Below are 24,641 nucleotides of genomic sequence, written 5' to 3'. Positions count from 1 at the left end.
AAATCAACTTTCTCAAAAAAACATCGTTTTTCAGGCTCTCGAAATCAAATTTCCTAAAAATGTTACCCCTTGTTTGGCTCGGGCCAATTTTTTTCTTGTTTTAAAATAAGAAAATTCACATTTGGGCCCCCAAAAATCCAAAACAGAAACAGAAAATTTGTATAAATCATGTGAATATGATATGAATTGGCAAAATTGGTATTTTTTCTTTATACCTATCAGTCGAACCTTTCCCCACTCTGCCCCACAAAAAACCTCTATACAGTTTCGTCCCCAGAAGTGGAGCCAAATTATATTCCCCCCGAACCCGCATTGGATCTCGACAGCTCTGAATGGAGATTGAAAAAACGTTGAATGTACATAATTGATTTGTTCAATTTCTGCTCGAAATATCTCAAAAACCAAGCCTCCCAGAGAAAATTTGAATCACACCTGACTGGTGGGAAATTTCACGCTCTATAATTTTCTTTCCTTGCGTTTTCTCCATAGGACCCTTAGTTCTTCCTAAAAATTGATTTTTATGGTGAAAAAATTGAAAAAAAATGGCCAGGGTTTTGTCACAGATCATCGATTTGAGTCCAACTCGCGACTTCTTTTCAAAATTTCTCAAGAATAAAACCTCTAGAAAGTTATTTCTCTCCATTTTTTTTTTGTACAGCCCTTCGCTTTTCTAAGAATCGACTTTTGTGATGGTGAAATAAAAAAAAGAAGGAAGTTTTTCATTGCAAACATTCGATTTGAGTTCAAGTTTTTAACTTTTTTCAAAATATCTCGAAAATAAAGCATCTTAAAATAAAATGAGAGGAAAGTCTCCTCTCCAAGGAAAGTTTTAAATCGTGGATGTTTTTTGCTCAAAAAATTTCAGAATTTGGTGATCTCATTGAAAATTTTTAAAAATTTGACATACTCAATGTCAAGAATTTAAAATCCATGTCAAAATTTATTCTACTTTACTGATGTAAAATTTTATGATGCATAATTTTGTTCTTTTTCGATTTTTCTTTAAGACCCTTATTTTCAAAATACGTATCTCCAAAATAGACAGAGTTTTTGGGAGAAAAAAATGAATTTAACTTACGAGTATTTGATTTATGCTCTACAATTTCGATTCCCTTCATGCACTGAATTTTTCATTGTTAACAATTGAAAGAAAATTTTCGAATTTTCCGCCTCAGACGATCGATTTAGTTGAACCTTCAATTTGACTCAAATTATCTCGAAAATAAAGCCTTTTGTAAAAAAAAATCAGCATTTTTCTAATGAAAAATATTACGTTCGGTAATTTTCTTCCTTTTCGCCCCCCTCGCCCAAAAATGCATTTAAAATATTTTCTATTGAAAATACTGATTTTTGAGAAAAAAGTAAGGGACTTTCGGAAAAAACAAAGATAAGCAGAAATGTAAATGCATAAAAATTTCCTTCTTGAAAGGGAAGGGATGAGGGAGGAGGGGGTGCAGGGTGCAAGTAATTTTTTCCTTGGAAGCTTTGTTACATTTTTGAGATATTTCGAGCAAAAAATAAGTCTCAATTTGATGAAAGAATTTTTTTCTTCGGTCTGCATATTCGGTAGTTTTCCAAACATGTTGTTTTGGGGGGGGGGGTTGATTTATAATTTGATAGCTTTTGTTTTGATGGGAAGGGGAGAGGGGCGTTAAACTCTGTATATGCGACAGAATTGTCGTAAGATCGTAAGATCGCAAGAAATACAGGTGTCTGTGTTCGAAAAAAAGTCGAAAGTTTTAAAAACCGAATAAATATACCTATTACCTACCTAATATTTTTGTTTATTTGAAATTTTTCGAAAATGTTTTTGAGAATTTAAGAAAAGGAAATCGAATGAAAATTTTTTTGGAAAAAAATTCTAAGAGAGGGTTATTATTTTGGGTGTCTAGATTTTTTCAATTTTTCGAGTTCATCTAAGTCCTCTGCTGCCCCCTCCCCTGCCCTCCACCTGTGAAAAAGAATTCAGTCATTTCGAAAATTTTCAAACTTTACTCCTCTCCTTCTTCCACTGTCCCACTTTTCATTATTCTTTTGCAGGATTGTCAGCTGTATGTAGGTATGTTTGAAATGAAATTGTTCTTCAAAAGATTTCGATTCCCCACAGTTTGATGAGGTTTAAAATCTGGCTTATGATTTTTGAAAATGTTAAAATTTAACCCTGTGTCCTCCCTTACCCCATTTCAGGGCCTTTCATGCCTTTAGGGGGGGAGAGGGTGGATCAAAGTGATGCCAAAGATGAATTAAGCGATTTCATAAATTCTCTCAAAACCAGATTTTTAGATATTATTACTTATTCGAAATTTTTGTGAATTTTTTTCTGAAAAAGCATATCCAAGTTTTATGTAGAACGAGTAATTAGTTTTATGGGGTTTTTGAAATCCTTTTTCATTTAATTCTCCATCGAAGACCCCTTGAAATTTCTATCAGATTTCGGTTTCAAAATTTTTAAGCTGGTTTGATTTTTTTTTTTTGGCGAAAATCATCAATTTTTGTAAGATATTGAGAAGGGAATTCTAATACATTCGCGTACAAAATTTAAGCCAATTTCATGAAAAAAAAATTGTCACTACCTCTCCCCCTGGTAGACCCTTTCCAACACTTTGATCAAACCTTGAAGTTGAATGATTATCCATCTCTCAATGTTGAAAGTGTATGCTTGGACGATGCTTCAAGTTCACTATAATGATTAGCCCCTTACCCTCCTGCTCTATAATCCTTCTTCTCTCATTTTTCGACTTTCTTTTAATTTCGATTCGAATATAAGTACCAGTACCTTCTACTATTATTTTGACTACCCCTGTCTCGATTTCCTCGATTTCGAATGGTTTTTGATGTTTCTGTTAGCTCAACGATTAAATTCTCCATTTTCAGTTTCTCCTTAATCTTTTGAAAGATAATAAATGGGTAAAAAACACCGTATACCTAATCGGTTTCCGTAGATTTTGTGGCCCATACACATACAGTCACAAACACACCTTTTCAGCCTGTAATATGTATACTTATAGGTACCTATAAGCAAAGATAACAAAAGTCTATCTGCTTCGTAGGTCTACGTATAGTGTACTATGCGAATCCTATAAACAAATAACGTTCTCGTTTCCTCGATATAATGATTTTTTTTCGGGGGTTGGAAAAAAAAACCTCGAAATGATCGTATGTAGTAATAATAATAAAGATACAAATAATCCAAGGTTGGTTGTGCAGTTCGACAATACTACCCTCGACGTATACGCTGACAACGCTTCCGGGCACCGTGTAGCATTTTCAATCGGATAAGGACGCGTGATGATATCTATTATCATCGTTGGCTTGCTTGGTAAACGTGTTTTGAACCATGTGTGTGTGTGCATAGAACGGTTCTCGATATAAAAATGTATAAATAACGAAAAAATTATCACCTGGCCATGGTTTTCTGCTGTTCACAAGCTTCCGCCACCGTTGAATAAAAGGGTACGTGACCATGGTACGATGCGATGCGATGCAGCTATTCTTTGAGGTGAACCTATAGCTAAATCGTCGTAATCGTCATTATAAATTGCTTAAAACAAACATATCGTGTACCTAGCTTAATTTGCAACTTATCTGTATTTAAGAGTGAGACCCTCGTTTAGTTCTGGTAAAAAGAAAAAAAGTGCTCGAGTAAACTACATAGTGTAGACGGATAGGGGCGTGAAATGCGACTTTTTTGTCGTGTCTTCTGGTTTAATCAAAGGTACCTACTATATACTCGAGGTATACTATAATCATGTCGTGGAGTATTTAGAAAACACCGTCACAACTGTCTGGGATATATTATTCATTATATTTATTTATTAATCTATCCGCGGTGTCGGGATAGTTGTGTCTGTTGTGTATGGAAACGAGCGATGCACGCAAGGGAGTATTTTCCTGGCTCGTGTAAGGGTTAATTTTTGTATACGAGGTGTCACAAAACGACGCCGGATCCAGATCACGAGGTGTTTCGGTACGAACTGATGATTGGGAGGGTGAGGGGCGAGAGAGTGGGATGCAATTGAGCTTGGATTTTGCAAAGGTCAGTGCCTTTGCACAAAGGTCGTTTTTCAAGTGAGGAAAATTTGTGTCTATAATCATTAGATTTTTACAAACGGGTTATTTTTCGATTATTTTGATTCTTTTCTTTGTGCTTTGGATCTGTCAGCCTTTGCAAAGGTCCTCGTCTTGTTTTGGAGAAAAATCTACTTTGATTATAGTTCAGTTTTGACTCCCTTATCGTTTATCTGGACTGGACATCTTATATTGAACTTCTCATTCTCCTTTCTATTTTTTCGCCTTTGCAAAGGTTGTTTTTTCCAAGTATACATCGAGAGTTGTTCGAAGTTCGATTCTTGGTGAATTTTCTATTTGAAAGGAGAAGAAATGCTATACCTCACGTGATTTATCTTGATCGGTTTATGGGATCGACCCTCCCTCCATCCCTTCCCCTCAATCTCCGAGTTGACCTTTTCAAAGGCTTTTTATGTCTGCAAATGAAGGTAAATTACGATATTTCTGGTTTTTGGAGCTATTTTTCAATATTACGCATTATTTCAATTTTCCTGCACGACGATCGATTATTTTGATCTTGTAAGTATGCTTTGCAAAGGTCGTTTCCTCTTCTTATGAGAAATTTGTATTCACGAACGCTTGATAAATTTTCATGTCTCATTTTCCTTCCTTTCAATGAGCTGTCATTTTTAATGCACGTTTAAATCAATCCTTGGTCAAAAATCTTTGCAAAGGTCGCTGTGTCAATCAGTTTTTGAAATTTTCTCATGAATTTTTTTTTTTGAATTTTTATTGTTTGAATGATGCAGAAATTCAGAAAAAATGTGAACTCAAACTTTCGAATTTGAAAATATGTTTTGTTTACTCGCACATATTTGAAAATTGAAAAAAATATAGTCGAACATTAGGAAGGGGCAGAGAGGAGGGTGTTATTACCATTTCAAAAACCCAACCGTTTTCTCCATGATTTTTTGGCGTTATTCACCATAGAAAACTTCCAAATGAAGAGTGATATTCCAAAACTCGCTTTGTCCATTTTTATCAAAGTTGGGTTTTCAGTGGTACCTGGTAGATGAAGTATTAACTCACATTCCTACATCATCAACCTACCAAAATGAGGTGTTAAACTCACCTAAATAGCCAATTCACTGAAAATTTAAAAAAAAATAACGTTCCAAAACGCGTTTTGTCCATTTTTATTGAAGTTTTTTTCAGCAGTATTTAGTGGATGAAATGTATACCTACACTCCTACATCATAAATCCACCCAAATAAAGTGCTAAACTCGCCTAAAAAGCCAATTTACCCGTTTAAAGGGAAACTGTTTTTCCTCTCTCCTGAAAAGTTGTGAAAATGGACAAAGCGAGTTTTGGAATATCACTCTTCAAATTATTTTCATTACTAAGAAAACATTCGAACTTTTTTTTAAATTCAAGATTCTATGACGATTCTGATTTTTTCCCCCATTTTTTCATCAGCCGAGAAAAAAAACTGAAAAAATTCACATTTTTGTGAGAAATTCATAAATGGAAAATTTTTAAGTTTGATTTGAAACACGAGAAAGCAGGACATTTCACGGTCGGAAGGAGGGGCTGGGGGTGGGGTATTTCTGGGTGATTTCAATGCTCTACTGTTTCGAGAAATTTCGAAGTTTGAAAAACGGATAACTGAGGCATTTTTTTCAAAATATTTTACTTTTCAGAGAAAGGTCACTGTCGGTCGTTCCAATTTTCTTCTTGAAATTTTTCATTACAAAAATAATTGAAATTTTGACCAAAAATTATGGATTAACCCAAAAAAATCCAATTTTTACTAAAATTCAAATAAATTCCATCTTTTACTAAAATTTAAGAAATTTAATTTTCACTAAGATCCAAAAAATTTGATTTTCACTAAAATTCAAAGAGGTTCAATTTTCATTAAAATCAAAAAAATTCAATTTTCACTAAAATTTAAACAAAAATCAATTTTCCCTAAAATTTAAAGAAATTCAATTTTTACTAAAATTTAAAGAAGTTCAATTTTCACTAAAAATCAAAAAATTCAATTTTGACTAAAATTCAAGAAATCCAAGTTCTAATGAGAAATTTGATTTTCACTAAAATTTAAAGAAATTCAATTTTCACTAAAATTCAAAGAAGTTTAATTTTCACTAAAAATCAAAGTTCAATTTTCACTAAAAAATCAAAAAAAATCAATTTGCATTATAATTCAGAAAATCTAATTTTTGCTAAAATTCAAGAAATTTAATTTTTACTAAAATTCAAAAAATCCAATTTTTGCTAAAATTCAAAAAATTTAATGTTCATTAAAATTCAAAGAAATTCAATTTTCACTTAAATTCAAAAAATCCAATTTTCACTAAGATCCGAAAAAATTTGATTTTCAGTGAAATTCAAAGAAATTCAATTTTCACTAAAATTCAAAGAAGTTTAATTTTCACTAAAAATCAAAAAAATTCAATTTTCAAATTCAAAAAATCCAATTTTTGCTAAAATTCAAAAAATTTATTTTTCAGTAAAATTCAAAAAATCTAATTTTTGCTAAAATTTAAAAAAATTAATGTTTACTAAAATTCAAAAAATTCAATTTTTGCTAAAATTCAAAAAAATTTGATTTTTACTGAAATTCAAAGAAATTCAATTTTTACTAAAATTTGAAAAAAATTCAAACTCAAAAAAATTGAAGTTTTGACAGAAGAGTAGAATACTAATTTGATGAGCTGTGTTGAGAATTTAAAAAAATGAAAAAAACATAACTATAGTGTCAAGAATGCACTTCAATACGAAAAAGAATACAAACACACAAAATTGAAATTTTCAGAAGGAAATTCTGTTTAAAATATTTCATTTTTGGGGGAATGAGGAGTTTCAGATCAAAATATTTTAATTTTCAACAAAATACATAATATTATGTAAATGAAAAATTTCAAAGTTTTATTGAAAAATGAAAAATAGTAGAACTATTTGGCAATGTTGCCAAAAAAAAAGTCTAGAAAAAAGCAAAATTTCGAGACACAATAATATGAGCAAACAGTAGGACAAAAACAGGATACGCGGGATTATTTGACACCCTGAAATCGACCCCATGTAGATAAATTTGTAAATAGATCGTAGAATCAGCCATAATTTGGTTTTCAGGAACTCGAATTAATTTCCTAATCCTTGTTTTCTGAAGAAATTGAAAATTGCGTTAGAAACTCCAAAAATCGGCCGGAAAATGGTGAAATTCGGTTCGGTTCAAATCTAATTATCTAGTCTCTCTTTTTTAGGAGAAGAGGAAGGGAGGGGGGGTCAAAAAGGTCTAAATTTCGGTTATCAAAAAAATGGTGATTTTTGTCATTTCAGATTTTCTCTTTTTTTTGGGGGGGGGGGGGGGTGTCATAAAAGCGGAGGTAACCAGAATTTTTCTCAAAGTAGCCATGGTGAGAAATTATTGCATACTTGAAAAATAATTTCATAAGAGAACTTATTATCAATACTTCGAAGAAAAACGCGAAATGATTGGCTCAATATTCTATAAAAATGGCGGTGAAAAAATGTTTGGCAAAGAGCTGAAAAAAACGTTCAAAATCGAGTGACTGTGACGTATCGTTTGTTTGGGTTTTGAGGGCGCTGAGTCCGAATATCGGCTTAGTTTTTTGATCTGACCCTTCCAACCCCTGCTACAGACACCCCAATTTGGCCCTGAAGGTGAAAAAAATGATACGACCATGTGACATATCGTTTGTTGAGTTTTTTGGGGCACTGAGTCCGAATTTCGCCTTAGTTTTTTGATCCGACCCTTCTAACCCTTGCCCCAGACACTCCAATTTGATTCTTCCTGAAGATCAGGTACCTCAAAGAAGGCTTTACGTATAAGATTTTGATCACTTCAACTTCTTAAACAAAGGGTTAATGGTGAACTGATGTACTCGTACTTTAAACATTATTTATGTCACAAGGTAAAACACATTTTCGAGCACGAGAGATCTGCTTAAAGTAATATAGATCTGCTAAACCAACACCACTGATTCTTCTCTGTTTATCTGCTGCCTCTTCGGTCATGCTATATGTAGTATGCAGAAGTACTTTACTTACTCACTTACACACGTATTATGTATGTAGTAATGAAAAATGAATGAATAAGCGGTTCGAGTCGCAAGGTCGTTAATATTTAAATGGTTAAAATGTTTCGACGAATTTAATCGCAACGCCTGCCTGCCTGCCTGCCCCATGCTGCTGGCATATGTGTGCAATGCATATGCGGTATACTATGGTACAAAATATGTATAAGTACACGTCGAGTAATATTTCGAAGACAAATTGTCGGTAATTGCGTTCGGTCGTATTTGAATGATTTTCAAGGCCACGGCATTTTTTTTTATCTGTTTAATTACCTTCTTGTTGTTGCGTTGTTTATAACAAGCTCATTGTTGAAACAATGTAATTAATTAATTTCTGTTTAATAATCTTCCTTCCATTGTTCGTGTTCTCTTAGGGTTTCGTCGATTCGTTGCCGGGCCGCGTTGTGCGCCGAGTACCGAGTTATTTCTTTCTCTTTCTTTTTCCTTCTTATTCGTGTATAAAATATATGCAAGAAATCTCCCTATCTATCTGTCTGTCTGTCTGTTTGTCTGTTGTATATTAACGTGATGCGTGTAATGTAAGTATATTTTTTTTTCCTGTAGGGGTACCCTTTACCTCACTCTTATCTGCTTCAACGTTGTACTCGTCTGGTGATTATTATGCAACGAGTTTGTGTCGAGTAAATCCAATCAGACGAACCGTATAAATTATCGAGGTATTAATTAGCGGATTTTGTCGGCGATGGGAGACACAGACAGACGGTTTACTATGTTGCTCGACGCTCGACCCTCCTCTCCCCTTCCCCTTTCCATCCACTTCTGCAATGTACACGATGACAAATGTGTATACGACGGGTATATACTGTGTTGTGAGCGAGTGTATATAAACGATCAAGCTGGCAGCAGCTTGATACAAATTTACCTCGTATAAACGTTTAATTAAATGCAATCGAATCAATGTCATCGGATTTGCGAGCGTGTGTATAGTGTAGACGAATGACGACGACGATAACGACTACCAGTATCTCTTTTCTCGTTCGTAGGTATATTTGAAAATATCAAATTGAATGTCAGCATTGGAAATGATGAGTTGCACGTTTTCATCGTATCGATCGTTTGCAATAAAAATAGAGTAGGTATTCGCGAAATTACGCAGTTCGAGAGCATGATTTGGGTTAAATATCGATTAATTTCTTCATCGAAGGTACTTTGATTATATAGTAAAATAACCGTAACAGGAACTTATCGTCAACATACTCGTATAACAACAATGAAAATATGACCTCGCCAAATACAACACAAGGAAAAATCTCGAGCGTTGAACTCCATTTTGGGGAAATTTTTGAGAATTTAAATGACTCTGGTGGGATCTGGAAGGGACGTATCCCAAAAAATCAGATCTGATTCGAATACAGCACTCTCAAAAATCCAACAAACTATGCGTCAATCTTTATTTTCATTTTTTTCGGCGCATTTAATCATGTTTAAGGATTCAAGGATACCTACTGATGAAGAAGAGGAAAGGGTTCAGAGTTGTAGAATCAAAAAATGATCTAATTTTTCAATTCAGCCACTGCTATATGTACTTTTGAGTTTGAATTTTTTTCAAATTTTAGTGAAAATTGATTGTTTTAAATTTCAGTAAAAATTGAATTTTTTTGATTTTTAGTGAAAATTAAACTTCTTTGAATTTTTGTGAAAATTGAATTTCTTGAATTTCAATGAAAATCAAATTTTTTTGGATCTTAGTAAAAATTGGATTTTTTGAATTTTATTAAGAATTTGATTTTTTTGAATTTTAGTGAGAATTGATTTTTTTAAATTTTTAGTGAAAATCAAATTTTTTGAATTTTAGTAAAAATTGAATTTCTTTGAATTTTAGTGAAAATCAAATTTTTATGAATCTTGGTAAAAATAGAACTTTTTAAAATTTTAGTAAAAATTGGATTTTTTGAATTTTAGTGAGAATTGAATTTTTTTTAGTGAAAATCAAATTTTATTGGATCTTAGTTAGTAAAAATTGGATTTTTTTAATTTTTAGTGAAAATTGAACTTTTTTGAATTTTAGCAAAAATTGAATTTCTTTGAATTTTAGTGAAAATCAAATTTTTATGGATCTTCGTAAAAATAGGACTTTATTAAATTTTAGTGAAAATTGGATTTTTTGAATTTTAGTAAGAAGTGAATTTTTTTGAATTTTAGTAAAAATCCAATTTTTTGGATCTTAGTAAAAATTGGATGTTTTTGAATTTTAGTAAAAATTGATTTTTTTTTCATTTCTAGTAAAAATCTTATTTTTTGGATTTTAGTGAAAATTGGATTTTTTGAATTTTAGTCAAAATTAGATTTTTGGATTAATTTCCCATCAAGTTAGTACTTTTCTGTCAAAATTTTCAATTATTTTTGTAATGTAAAATTTTAAGAAGAAAATCGGAACGACAGTGGGCCTCCCCTGATAAGTAAAATATTTTGGAAAAAAATGCCTTAGTTTTCTGTTTTTCAAACTTCGAAATTTCTCGAAACAATATAACATCGAAATCACCCAGAAATAACCCCCTCCTTCCTCTCGTGAAATATCCTGCTTTCTCGTGTTTCAAATCAAAGTTGAAAGTTTTCCATTTATTGAGAACTTTTTACAAAAATTAGAATTTTTTCGATTTTCTTCTTAGCTGATGAAAAATTGGGGGAAAAATCAGAATCGTTTTAGAATCTTGAATTTAAAAAAAAAAGGTCCAAATGTTTTCTTCAGTTGGAAGTTTTCCAACCCCCCCCCCCCCCCCCCAACCCTCTCAATCAATTATATAATTTGAAAAAGTATTTTGCGGAAAAGCCTGAGTCTGTCCATCAAGTTGTCTACCAGGTCATCACATAGTGATCAATTCATCATAAAGTCATTCTTTTGGCTAAAAATTGATCACAGTTACCAGAAATATAATAAAAAATTCTCAAAGATTTGTCAAAAATGCAAAAATTATCATAAAAATTATTGTTGAATTGATCCCAATTACTGAAAACTATCATAAATTGGTGATAAAATTCGCACAACAGAACAAAATTTTGCGAAAATTGCTTGAAAATTTGTTAAAATACTAAATTGGCCGAAAATTGACGAAACATTGTAAAAAGAAAAATTAAGCAAAATATCACAAAAAAGATTAGTTATGAAAAAAAAAAGGTGCAGAATAATTAATGAAATTTCTGTACCTAATAATTGTGTTATCACGTCTGAAAATGTAAAAAAAAAATCATAGAGAAAACGGTTGGGTTTTTGAAATGGTGATAGAATCCCCCTCCCTACCCCTTCATAAAGCATCGACTATTTTTTGAAATTTTCAAAGATGTGTGCGAATAAACAAAACAATACGAAAAAAATGTTAATCAAAATGGAAACTATTTTTCTAAAAATACCACTTATGGGTAAATTTATACTTTTTCACTTTTTACTTTTTTTTTTTTTCAAAAACGAAATGATTCTTGGGAAAGTAAGGTAAACCAAGCCCATTAAAACATTTTTTAATTGCAAGAACACCAATGTGACCACGAAGGTGGTATTATATTAACGAGAGCTCTCAACAGATGCCAAAATTTTTGAGTTCATAATACATAATGGTCGCCGTTTACTGTACCGCAGTGTCCCATCGCTTCCCTCCCTTCCCCCGCCCATCTCTAGTTCAAGCTTCTTAATTTGAATGGAACTCGAGAAAATATACGTACAAAGTTAGATATGTATTAGGAGTACCACGCGCGCGTTATTACGATGTGAAAATTATATTTTTAAATAGCTCATTTCCCACGACATATGTTCGCAGAGCGCAAGTTGATGCGTGTGGAAGAATCGGGTTCAAAATACTGTAAATTGATGGTTTTAAATACGTACACGACCGTGAAAATAGTAGATAGAACTTGATTTTCGGGTCGTTCTTTTGTTTTATTTATGCATTTATGTACTAAGTACGAACGATGAATGATGTACTGATCTAGCCAAGCCAAACCGAGCCATTTTGTATGCTTCTGTACTTACCTACCTATATGTAAACAAATGAGGCGAATTTCAAATATACATATTATAGAATGACTTATGATGAATGATTGAACTATACTCGTTCAAATTTCGCGCAAATTACCGTTGAAAAAATCATCGAGACGGCGTCACGTTGATGGGTCGTGTCGTCGCCACTTCAGACTAATTTCATCTCGTCCAATTTGCCACCGACAACGACGACGCAGGTACTCGATGAAAGATTTCCCAGATACGTACTTTATTGAAAATGAAAGCTAGTTCGGCGTTTTGTTAAATTGCTTCAAGGGTTGTGTCTCGTCGTCGTCCTCGTATAGCTCTCGTAGACATACCACCAGTTGAGAGTCTCGAAATTCCGTAATACTGTTTCGAGGATGTATTTTGAGGTGAAATTGTCGTACAGTGTTGTTGAGACGTTGAAATAGAGACGTTTTGTGCTGTCTGAGCAGAGAGGAGTTGAGGTGGTTTGTTTTTTTGATAGAATTTTTGATTTTTTCGTCATCAGAAGTGGGCCAATGAAGATAGATGATTGAAAGGGTGATCGATGGTGATTCAGTGGAGGGTGAATTGAAGAAAAATATGTTCTAAATTTTGAATAAAATTGGTGTTGAAGCTTACTTTGAGAGTTAGACTAACAAGGGAACCTCTTGAGGTGTCACACTCCGATTTGAACGGGTCCACGGTTTTTAGAAAGAGCATAGTCTAAAATCCCCAAAACCAAATTTTCAGCTGCCCAAGTTCATTTGTCGATTTTTGGCGAATTTTTGAAAATTCAAAAGTGACTGTTTTTGGCGATTTATGCTTTTTTTAAAAGTACGTACTTGATTAGTAAAAATGGTCAAAATAAGTCCCAAAACTAATATTAATTACCCAAATCCAAATTTCACCATTTCCAGCCATTCTGGAGCCTCCAGCGTGATTTTTCAATTTCTCCAGAATTTTGAATTTGCTCCAGAAGGCGTGAATATGAAGTTGGGCAGCTGAAAATCGAGTTGTATATTACACTCGACCTGTTTAACGAGTTTATCCACATTTGAGCCGATTTTGAGAGTGACACCTCAAAAGTGGCTTTTTGACCAGTTCTTTTCAAAATTAAAAAATCCAAAAAGTCAAAAGATAACCGTTTGTGAGGAAAATTTTAAAATTCGCGCGAATCGCTGTAGTTTGTCCATAACTAACCCCCCCAAATCCAAATTTCACAATTTTCAGCCATTCTGGAGCCTCCAGCGCGATTTTTCAATTTCTCCAGAATTTTGAATTTGCTCCAGAAAGCGTGAATATGATGTTGGGCAGCTGAAAATCGAGTTGTATATTACACTCGACCTGTTTAACGAGTTTATCCACATTTGAGCAAATTTTAAGAGTGACACCTCAAGGGTGGTTTTTTGAGGTGTCCATCTCGCTCTAAAACCGCTGGAAATAATAGAATTTGCGCTCCGGGGGTTAGTTCTTGAAAAAAACAGCGATTCGCACAAATTTCAACGATTTTCTCACAAATGATTATCTTCTGATGTTTTGGATTTTTTAATTTTGGAAAAAGCTGGTCAAAAAAGCACTCTTGAGGTGCCACTCTCTAAATTTGCTCAAATGTGGATAAACTCGTTAAACAGGTGGAATGTAATATACAACTCGATTTTCAGCTGCCCAAGTTCACCTTCTGGAGCAAATTCAAAATTCTGGAGAAATTGAAAATCGCGCTGGAGGCTCCAGAATGGCTGGAAATTGTGAAATTTGGATTTAGGGGGTTAGTTTTAGACAAAATACAGCGATTTGCGTGAATTTCAAAAATTTCCACACAAACAGTTATCTTTTGACCTTTTGGATTTTTTAATTTTGAAAAAAGCTGGTCAAAAAGCTACTTTTGAGATGTCACTCTCAAAATCGGCTCAAATGTGGAAAAACTCGTTAAACAGGTCGAGTGTAATGTACAACTTGATTTTTAGCTGCCCAACTTCATATTCACGCCTTTTGGAGCGCGAATTCAAAATTCTGGAGAAATTGAAAAATCGCGCTGGAGACTCCAGAATGGCTGGAAATGGTGAAATTTGGATTTGGGTAATTAATATTAGTTTTGGGACTTATTTTGACCATTTTTACTGATCAAGTACATACTTTTAAAAAAAGCATAAATCGCCAAAAACAGTCACTTTTGAATTTTCAAAATTTTGCCAAAAATCGACAAATGAACTTGGGCAGCTGAAAATTTGGTTTTGGGGGTTTTAGACTATGCTCTTTCTAAAAATAGCGGTCCCGTTCAAATCGGAGTGTGACACCTCAAGAAGGTTCCCTTGTTAGCAGAAAATGTTTTGAGTCTCCTATAGCCATGCATTTGAGTGAAGTAAGGGGTCCTCAAAATGAGCCCTTTTTTGAAATTTGAGGGAAATAAATAAAATTTGTCTGGAAAACCTGAATAAAAATCATAGGAGATTGGTTCTAGGAAAGACTAGACACCCTGTGAAGGTGGCAATGAATTTTCTAACAATTTGAAAAAGCAAAAATACCAAAAAAAAAATTCATTATCACCTTGAAGTTGAAATAATTATCTCGTAAAACTCGATCATTCTCTCGTAAATTTCACTGATTTTTTTTTGCTATTTCCAACGAGTAGATAAATGTCTACGTGCGCTTCGCCGGTGGTACTTTTTTTTGTCACTCGCCTTTTTTTTCATCCTTTTTTTTGGTACATTCGGTAGCTGGATCGCTCTCGCATAAAAGTAGGTACTCTTTGGTAATAAAATAGAGGAAAAAAAAGACTCGCACATATGCGAACAATAGAGAGAAAGATGTCGAAACCTTGAATACGATTTTACCCTCGTTGGTTTCCAAATTTAAACTGGTTCAAAAAGAGAGCGATGAATCGACGACTGCAGAGTGTGCACATATGAGGTAGACCATCGTATTTTTTTTTCGACGCCCCGTCGAGCTATTTGAATAGCGTTTGACTTTTCGTCCTATTATACAATACGCGGCCGCGAACTAGTATAGAATGCTCGTGTATAAAATCACCGTTCACGCTTAGCCCTTTCTTCCTGTTTTTACTCGTATATCCTTGCCATGCCGCCGCCGCGCCGATAACTAGCGAGGTGTTTTTACAGACAATTCTTGGAAATTGGAAGAACTTGGAAGATCGAAGGATTTCGCGTGTGTGAGAGAGAACCACAGGAACTATTGTCGTAATTAGTTACGGTAACGTGTGTGTGTGTGTAGAGAAGTATACCTTTTTATAGATCGTACCTGTATCGAAAGAGTATAGATAGATACTATTGTGAACCTGGCATGTGATTCGAGTTTCCGAAAATCTCGGATTTGTATCGCGAATAGCGGACGTAAGGTATAGATTCGTCCTAAAGACCTTTAATTTACTCCTAAAACGCACGATGTAGGGTTGTTGAAATATATATACACTCTTTCGAATGGATGGAATAATTATGTACAATGAGATCTGGTAGTCTTTGCTAACCACAAGGGGATCCTCATTTAACGTTCATTGAATTGCAATAGTTGGTATTACGTTTACCTATGTGTATACGATTGTATATGTATAGAGGCTTTTGGCTTGGACTCGGTTACGCAATTCATGAATATATTACTTCATTTCAGCATCACCCTATGAAAACTAGAAATATCGGATGGAGCGGAAAAGAGAGGGAATGTTGCGAAAATCCCTGTCACGTTGTGCTCTTTTCTTTTTCATGAGATGAGATGTGAGATGAGTTGTGAGATGAGTTTTCGAGTTTGGAAGGTTGTTTAAGCTATACTCGTAGTTTTGGACCATCGAATGGAGTTCAATTGATCTGCGAGATTTTGAAAATTGTTTTTTTGTAGTCCTCGTATATTGTTGAATGTAATTTTTGGAATCGTAATATCTCACGAGCTGATTGGATTGGTCAACAGGATTGAAGGGAAGTGAGGGCAAAGAAAAGTTGGAAAATTAGCCAATCCATGGATTCAATTTCCTGGAGAGACTGAAAAATTCCGGAGCTTGAGATAAGAACTTGAAACATGTGAACTTTGTTCAGCTCAGAATGGATTTTCCTTCCACCCTCTTTCCCTCCCTCCCACCACCATTCTCTTATAAGTCGAATAAGGGCATTGTTTATTTTAGATTTACTTTTTGGATTATTTTATGTCTGCTATGAGATGATTGCCAATTTTCTAATCGATCGTTTTTTGTTTTGTTTCAGGTGAGTAAATATTTTCATCACTAGCGTAAGATACTGTTCGTAATGAGTAAGTCAATTTTTTATAATTTTAAAACCTTTGAAATTGACTGAACTGAGATCTCTTTGAATTCGGCCCCAATTTTCAATTATTACGTAAATTAGAACTAAAAATCGACTCGACTGAGCGATTTACTGAAAGTTGTATGCAAAAGGAAATGGTAAATTGGTAATGGAAGAGGAGGGGGGGGTAAAGATGTTGAAATTTACTTTTATTTTCTAGCTTAAAACGCACGAGAAGTTTCTGAGTTGAAAAAGGGTATAATTACCAAGTCGATTTCCTGAAATTTGGAAAAATAGGGGAATCGGAGATTTTGAGGCACATTGAGCGAAGGAGCGAACCCAAAACTTGAATACTCGTATTTGATCTTTTTGCATCACATTTCCAAAAATTGTCAACTTGTTTTCAAATTTTGGGGGCTCAAACTGGGCACTTCGAATCGAAGAAATGAACCAATATTACTTAAACTCAGTGCCTTTGAATTAGTAATACTTCAACTGATCTTTACAGGATCGTCGAGAGGAGGGGGGCAGGTCCTGCGCTTCCTCTGGAAGGCCCGGTGAAACAAGAGCCTGTTGTGATGAAAAAACAATTTTTTTACTTGATAAAATACGAATTTTCGAAAGCTTTTGCTCTCGCTTCGCTACGGCTTGTTTGCTTTTCTTTTTCAAAATTAAAATTACTAAAAAAATATCATTCAACCTTCAAAGTTTTAAAGTGAAAAAATAAACTTCTGTTCTCTTCTCTTTTTCAAAATTAAAATTCTAAAAAAAAATCTTTCAAATTCTAAAATTTTAAAAGCCAAAAAATACACTTCTTGCATTAAAAAAACATTGTTTTTAGTTCTCTTAAAATACATACAAATTTTCAATAGTTTTCTCCTTTTTTTGTTCAAAGTCGACTTCCATTACAAAAAAAACATCGTTTTTAGGTCTCTCGAAATCAAATTTTCGAATACTTTCGCGCTTGCTTTGCTCGAGTCAATTTGTTTCTTGTTTTAAAATGAAAAAATTCACATTTGGGCCCCCAAAAATCCAAAACAGAAAATGAAAATTTTTGATGAGTCATAATTATGAATTTGATATCAATAGACAAAATTAGTATTTTTTCCCTGTATCAGTCGGAAAATTTTCAGTCGAATCCCCCACTCCCCCCCCCATTAACCGACGTTCAGGTCTCATTTTGAAAAAAATTCTATAAAAAAAAGAAGGGGCTTGTTAATGTAAATTTTTCAAATTTTCAAATGGTTAGTTTCAACTTTCGCTCGTGTTATGAAATGTTGAGCTTACGCCATGGAAATTCATTTTCGAATTTTTTCAGTTTTAATACTTGATTTTTAATTTTCTATGTAATTTTTTTTACATTTATTAGAAAAAAGTTGCCCTTAATTCTGCAGCGTCCTTGAACACGTCCCTCGTTTCTATTTTGAAAATAATTCTGTTGAAAAGAGAGTTTTGAAAAAGTTGTTCACTTTAAAGCTTTTCAAATTTTCAAATGTTTATGATTTCAACTTTCATTCGTACTATGAAAAGTTGAGCTTTCGCCCCTAATTTCAATTTTGAGCTTTTCCTGTTCAAATGAAAGATTTTCAATTTTCTGCTCTTTCTCTTGAATTTCTTTGAACACATTTGCCTTTGCCCGAATTTTTGTCAAAAATCACAAATTATTGAAAATTACGAACCCCTCATCCCCACTCACCCCTTTTTCTTCGGAATTATTTTGCTGGACCATTAAAAAAAACTCGTGTGTCATAATTGGCATTTTCATTTACCTACTTTTTGAAAGAGACGTTAAACTAAAAATGAATAGTAAATTGAACCATTCAGAATTTTTGTTTTCAAAATTTTGAAGCTTGGAGTTTTTTTTTTGTGAAAGTTAGGGAGGATTAGGTGGATATTGACTGAAAAAAACTCGAATTTTCCCCACGTTTTTTGTGACCATTTTATCACAAAAATGTTTGCTGAGCTCAGTTAAATTTTGAGTCAGATTGAAGATCTGCATACCCCTTCTATAAGATACTCATTCTATGTTTTTCTGGGGAGGAGGGAGGGGAGTAATGACACCATTGATAATGAGCACAATTTTTTTTCATTTTTCTGTTTTAAAAGAAGATAAAAAAAACTGATGTTCCCATTTTCAAAAGTTTAGTTAGTGTGAAAAATCATCGACTAAATCTCAAAAAAAATCAATTTTTTTATTTTGTCAAATTTTTCAAAAAAAATGAGCATCAAAGAGTAAGTGTAAAAGGTATTGAGGCAGAAAAAGGGTCAATATTTTTAATTACGGCTATCCAAAGTCTAGACACCAAAAGCCACCCTTCTCCATTCAGTTTTCCAGAAGAAGAAGAAGAAAAAAGGCCACCCCTATAGTAAATATTAATAGAAAAAAGAAGCATGAAATTATTCACAAAATGTTTCTCAACTATGCTTTTAAAAATCGAGCATTCATCGAAACTTGAAAAAAAGAAGAAAAAACTCATCTGAAAAAAAGTATGAAAGCTGCTGCGCGATGCTTCTATTCAATTTTTTTAATTGCTCTCTTCTTGTCTCGGTGCAGTGTTTATAGAGCAGTATTTATAAGGATAATAATTGTACGCCATTCTCGTACATTGGAATTAGAAAACCAACCCCGCGAAGAATGGCGAATAATAATTTTCTCGTATAAATGGATCGTTGCTCGTTGGCGAAGTGTACACAGTACCTATTCGTATTACGCTGCGAGAGACGTTATTTAATTCGATAAATAGGTACCTACGAGTACTAGTATACGAGTATATAGAGAGCGATAGAAAAGATGAGAGCAAAGAGAGAAAGAGCAAAAAGATGAAAAATATCGTTGTAGTGTACATGGTTGAATGCTTGTTGGAAAATACTTATTAAGGATCGATTGGGTACACGCTCTGTGTATGTGTGTGCGTGGTATAAAAATGAAAGACGACGACGACAATATTATATAGTCGTATAATCGAAGCACACAAGAGCCAAACAAGAAGCGATGAAGAGAGGAAAGTCGCGAGAGGAAAGCGCAACCCTCTGTGCTGTCGTTGCTCCGCATAAGGTGGTGGTTTTTTGTTCTGTTCGTAGCGTTTTTGACTGTGTGTAAAACACGTATAGTAAACGTATATGTGTACTGAAAGAGTGAGTATACCGGGTGTCCCAAGTTTCGTGCCGAGTCCGCAGATCTCCGAATTGATTTCAAAATTTAAAGAGGGATGAGGGGCAAAATCTGGAAATCAAGTATGAGCAAGTTTAATCAATTTGTTTACGTTCCAAGAAAAATGTTTTCTCATGTTTGAGCGTTTTCAAGGCAGTATGGTTCATATTTTGATCTCATCTTGAGAGGAAAATTGGCTCGAGAATTTGAAAAAAAATACCTTCAAGGGATGTAAGAGCGATGAGATGAGATGGGGGTGGGAGAGAGTTTGTTGAAAGATTCTGAAAGTGGATTTTGGCTGGAAATGAAAAACATGGATAGTTATTGCCTTTTTGTATGATGACTTTCAGCAATGAAATGTATGATTTTCGAGCCCCTTCCTTATCTCCCCTTTAACGAGTCAGTTTTACTTCTGGAGAAGAGAAAAGGCCATATCAATCCAAAGATTTAATATTTTTGATTTTGATCTGCTTTCCACATTTTTTAAAAATCAAAACTTTAAAATTTTCCTTATATTTTTTTAAGAATTTGCAAGTTTTTCAAGTCACCCATCCCTTTTTTCCAAAATTGTCAGAAATCCCTTTCTTGTCAAAATTTGCCCTGATGTATTTCTTTTTTGCCGAAATTGCTGGAAAGTAATTGCTAAAAAGTCTTTTTTTTTTTCAAAAATTGTCAGAAAACCCTTCTTTTTTGCTCAGAATAGCCTGAAAGTGCCCTTTTCACCAAAATTGACAGATACCTTTTTAGCCAAATTTTTGTAAAAAAAATGATGTTTATTGCAGTAGGCCCAAAGATACATTTATGTACATAATATATTTAAGTTTTTCAGCCGAACATTTTATGACTTGGAACCTGTTCTAATTAATCAAATAAAGTCAAACTTGGGGAATAGGGTTTTCTCAAAAATCCTATTTGACCCCTGGAGTGGGGAGGGTCAAAGTTGAAAATTATCAAAAGGTCATTTTTTTAGAGGAGAATATTTTGGTGGTTACTACTGCCCCTGTGATCAACATTTCCAAATTTCAGCTTCCTAGGTCATCCCCACCCCATTTAAGGTGGGAAAAATCTTATTTTAGCCGTATTATTGACCCTCCCCCTACCCACCATATTGACCCAGGAGGCCCAAATTTTCATCATACAATGGTAGGGTGCCACTTGGGTGCTTTTTGCAGGTTTATAATTTATAAACCTTTTGACCTAATTTGACCTTTTTCCAGAGTCAAAAAAGTGGATTTTGGACTATTTTATACGTGTTTTTCAACTTTTAGTAAAGCCTTCAACTTGACCTAGAGGGTCCAAATTTTTACAGTACAATGAGAGGATGTGCTGGAATTACTTTTTGCAGCTTTTGACCTTCCAACCCCACTTGAACTCTCTCCAGGGTCAAAAAAGTGGATTTTGGACTATTTTACACGTGTATTTTGATTTTTAGTAAAGCCTCCAAATTGACCTAGAGGGTCCAAAATTTTACATTACAATGAGAGGATGTGCTTGAATTGCTTTTTGCAGCTTATGACCTTCCAACCTCATTTGACCCCTCTCCAGGGTCAAAAAAGTGGATTTTGGACTATTTTACGCGTGTATTTTGACTTTTAGTAAAGCCTTCAAATTGACCTAGAGGGTCCAAAATTTTACATTACAATGAGAGGATGTGCTTGAATTGCTTTTTGCAACTTATGTCCTTCCAACCCCATTTGATCCCTCTCCAGGGTCAAAAAAGTGGATTTTGGACTATTTTACACGTGTATTTTGACTTTTAGTAAAGCCTCCAAATTGACCTAGAGGGTCCAAAATTTTACTTTACAATGAGAGGATGTGCTTGAATTGCTTTTTGCAGCTTTTGACCTTCCAACCTCATTTGACCCCTCTCCAGGCTCAAAAAAGTGAATTTTGGACTATTTTACACGTGTATTTTGATTTTTAGTAAAGCCTCCAAATTGTCCTAGAGGGTCCAAAATTTTACATTACAATGAGAGGATGTGCTTGAATTGCTTTTTGCAGCTTATGTCCTTCCAACCCCATTTGACCCCTCTCCAGGGTTAAAAAGTGGTTTTTGGACTACTGTACGCACTTTTCAACTTTAAAGAAAGCCTCCAAAGTGACCTAGAGGGTCCAAATTTTTACAGTACAATAAGAGTATGTGCCTGAAGTTCTTTTTGCAGGTTTCGACCTTCCAACCCCCTTTTGACCTCTTTCCAGGGTCAAAAAAGCGCATTTTTGTACTATTTTATGTGTTTTTTGACTTTTAGGAAAGCCTGCAGCCCTTCCTAATTTACCTACATGGTCCAAATTTTTACATTATAATAAGAGAATGTGTCTGAAGTGCCTTTTGTAGATTTAAACCTTTCGACTCTATTTGACCTCTCTCTGGGGTCAAAAAGAGGTGCATTTTCTGGGTATATTACCAATTTTTTGTGTTACATGACCTTTAGGACAGCCTAAGTGACTTGGTCGTCCAAGTTTTCACAGTACAACGGGACGGTGTCGCTGAAGTACCTTTTGCAGGTTTCAATTTCCAACCTTCATAATATAATTTTAATTTTTCAATTAATATACACCGCCATTGTTTTTGAAAAGCCCACAAAGTTTTCTGTACAAAAAATTAGCTCTTATACGTAGCGCCCGACTGCTACGACTTTTTTTGAGCAAAAATTGATGCAAATTTTGCTTTGGTTGCTGTTTTCTGACCACACTCTGATGAAATCATTTAAAATAAATCTTCCCTTTTTTTGCCAATATCTCAGAAAAAATTATGCTCATCAACTTTTCATCCTAAACTACCTCCACCTTCATATTAAGTTTTAGGCCAAATCGGGGGGAAATTGCCTCAGACAGCGTGAAAATCCAAAAAATGGCATTTTGAAAAATGCCACCCTATTTTGATTACACCCTGTTCAATAGCTCCAACTTGATGAGAAAATTCTGCGAAAAATCTCGACCAATCGCGGTGCTGCGATGTGAAAACTCGCCGATTCGAAGTTGTGTGGGACACTCTGTATGTACTTTGGACGAGTACGACTACGACATCGTCGACGATGCGCTATTTAGAGAAAATGCGAAGTTAACATTCGAAGTGAAAAACACGTCGGCGGTGTTTTCATTTTCCCCAGATAGCAATACGTCGCATTTTAACAAGACTCTTTCTGCTACGTTTTCTTTTGCGAGATATGCATGCGCGGAGTGTGCAGAGAGACAGAAGACTACGATGTGGAGTGAGTCGTCGCAGGGAGAGAAACAGAGCCTGAGACGAGTCGAGTACTCTATACACGTAATATGTGAGTGTATCTGTGTATACGTGGCCGTCGCCCGTCGCCGTCGTCGCGCCGTATCCGCACTCCGCTTCGCGATTTCATTTAGCGCGCGCGCCGCGTCGAAATGATTAGAAGGGCGCGTCGATTGCGAGGTTGAATGTTTGAGGTCGATTCGGCGTTTCGCTTTTTGATGAGCGAAGAAGAATCGGATACGGGATAGTGAAAAACAGGCCGGGCGGGCGCGGCGCGGCGAAGCGGCCGAAAGCGAAAAGAAAGTGACGTATCGCGGAAAAAGGGTGTGAGAAGACGTTTATCTAATAATAGACTCGGCGGCGGAGATGGGTCTCCTTTTCCTCTCGCCCCCGCGCAAAGGGGTGAGTTTTTCAAACGGCGCAGTGTTTTACCTAATACGACTTTAAAATTCTCCTCGGGGTGGATTTTTTTCTTCAACGTGGTGTGCCGTGTCGCGTCGCGTCGCATGTCTTGTCTCTCGCCGCCCTCTCGAACTGAACGAGACGAGCCACAGGGTCGAACTCGTGTGTACCGAAGAGATTATTCGATAAGGTTATACATATACTTACATTCTTTTACGTAGGTAGGTAGAGCTGCGGATAGATTGTACACAACATACAGGGTGTCCCAATGTCCCATGAAACGTCTGCTGTGTTTTGATTTTGGGTACGAAAGGGTGGGAAGGGGAAACAAGATGTGAATGGAGTGCCCGCGTGTTTTAAACGAGTTCATTAGGGAGGATTTTGACCCAATTCAGTGGAAATCTTCATTTCGAGTTGAATGCCTCTTGAAAAAAAAAATTGAGCAACGGAGGTGTCTCTAGAGGAGATATAGGCATGGGTTTTTGAAGAGGAGAAATTGTGGAAAAAATTGTGTTTTTTCACTTTAGCCCCTACCTCACCTGTTTTGGGGGAAATGGTTCAGTTCCAAAAGTTAGTAGATACATATTTGAGATTCTGCGTCGACCTAGGCATCGCCGTCAAAGTCCAAAACGACTTCTAAGGTTTTAGTGAGCGGTTGAAAATTTGCAAATCGCTCATTTTTGGGTAAATCTGTATTTTGAAAATTTTTTCTTTTCAAATATTTCGCATCAATTAAGTCAAACATCAAAAATATCATTTCGAAAGCTGGAAGAATATTTTGGAACGCAGTAGTCCCAATTTTCTGCTCATTATTGGCAATTTCAAAAAATCGAGAAAAATAGCTGAAAACTCACAAATTTTTTTCAGTTTTTTGAAATTGATAATAATGATTGAAAATTTGAGCCACGAATATTCCAATAAATATTTCCCAAATTTCAGATTTTCAAAACACAAATTTACCAAAAAATGAGCGATTTGCAAATTTTTAACCGCTCAGGAGATCCTCAAGTGTGGTTTTGGATTTCCTTGGCGTAGTCTAGGTAGACCCAAAATCTCAAATACTAGTGCTATTTCTTGAAATCAGACCAAAACAGGTTGGGTAGGGGCTACAGTGAAAAAACAATGACTTCTTCGAAAGCAAGCTCAGCAGTAGGGTAAGGCTGCCTTTTGCTAAAATTGTAAACTTCTCGTTTTCTGTCAAAAATTTCAAAAAGTCTCTTCTTTTTTCAAAACTGCCAAAAAGTATCGTTTGTTGCCAAGAATTATAAATTTTTTTCAAAAATTGTCCCAAAGTCTCTCTTTTTTATCAATAATTGCCAAAAGTCTCGTTTCTTCCGAAATTTCTGAAATCCTGAGTTTTGTTTTTTAAAGTCAAAGTCTCAGTTTTCTGACAAAAATTGCGAAAAGGTCGCTTTTTCTTACCTGGGTGCAATTTAATTGCCAAAAAAGTCCTTCCCGCTGTTTGATAAAACTCTCAAAATATTAATTTTTTGCCATAAATTGACAAAAATTCTCATCTTTTGTCAAAATTGACAAAAGTTTCCTTTTTTG

At 34.7% G+C, this 24,641-nt stretch overlaps 1 protein-coding gene across 1 annotated transcript in view; it reads left to right on the top strand.

Moving 5' to 3' along the window:
- Window positions 1-24,641, top strand: part of LOC135848088 (uncharacterized) — a 161,925-nt gene that overhangs the window by 12,271 nt on the left and 125,013 nt on the right. The window lies entirely within an intron of this gene.

Source organism: Planococcus citri, chromosome 5 (genome assembly GCF_950023065.1).
Source record: "Planococcus citri chromosome 5, ihPlaCitr1.1, whole genome shotgun sequence".
Taxonomy (NCBI): domain Eukaryota; kingdom Metazoa; phylum Arthropoda; class Insecta; order Hemiptera; family Pseudococcidae; genus Planococcus; species Planococcus citri.
The sequence above is the reverse complement of the archived record's forward strand: the minus strand, read 5'-3'. Positions and strand labels throughout refer to the sequence as shown.